The sequence below is a fragment of the Cucurbita pepo genome, chromosome LG17 (genome assembly GCF_002806865.2).
Source record: "Cucurbita pepo subsp. pepo cultivar mu-cu-16 chromosome LG17, ASM280686v2, whole genome shotgun sequence".
NCBI lineage: Eukaryota > Viridiplantae > Streptophyta > Magnoliopsida > Cucurbitales > Cucurbitaceae > Cucurbita > Cucurbita pepo.
In genome coordinates, this window is record NC_036654.1 from 532,022 (window position 1) to 532,671 (window position 650).

Here is a 650-nt window from a genome sequence, read left to right on the forward strand (position 1 = left end):
TCTCTCTCTTTCTCTTTTTCATGAATGCACGTGCAGAACATTCTACTTGATGTTAAACTTCTGTGAGTTTTGCCTTGCAGATGGAGGGAATTCCAAGTAAAGCAAGAAACTTGCAAATGATTCTTTTGATGGGAAAGCTTTACAGATATGCGAGACATAACCGTGCTGCTATTGCATATTACAAGGAGTGCTTAAGGTCAGTCAATGAAAATCTTAAATGAATTGTCAGGTCTAGTAGATTGGAATGCATAGTTATGGAACCAAATCTATTAGTGTAGAGAATTCTCTTTTCCAAGTGAAATCCTCGTATATGAAATAGTGAAAAAGTGCTTTGTGGTTGTGGAATAAGTAGTCTTCATATTTTAATGTATGTATTTAATTTATTTAGAGCTATTAGCGTGAGGTCCACTTCTTAGGGATATGGGTCGAAGCAATAACATGAATATTTCTAGTAGAACATCTTTCAAAAATCCTCAAACAATAGTTCACATGTACAAAAGGAGTAATACTTATCTCTCGGTCTATTAGTGCACTTGTTTACCCAGCTTACTGATTGCGTGTTTTTTTTTTTACAAAAACTATGATACTTTCTCCCATTACAAAGATTCACCTTCATGCTGTTCTAATTATTGATTTTTTGACAGACATTG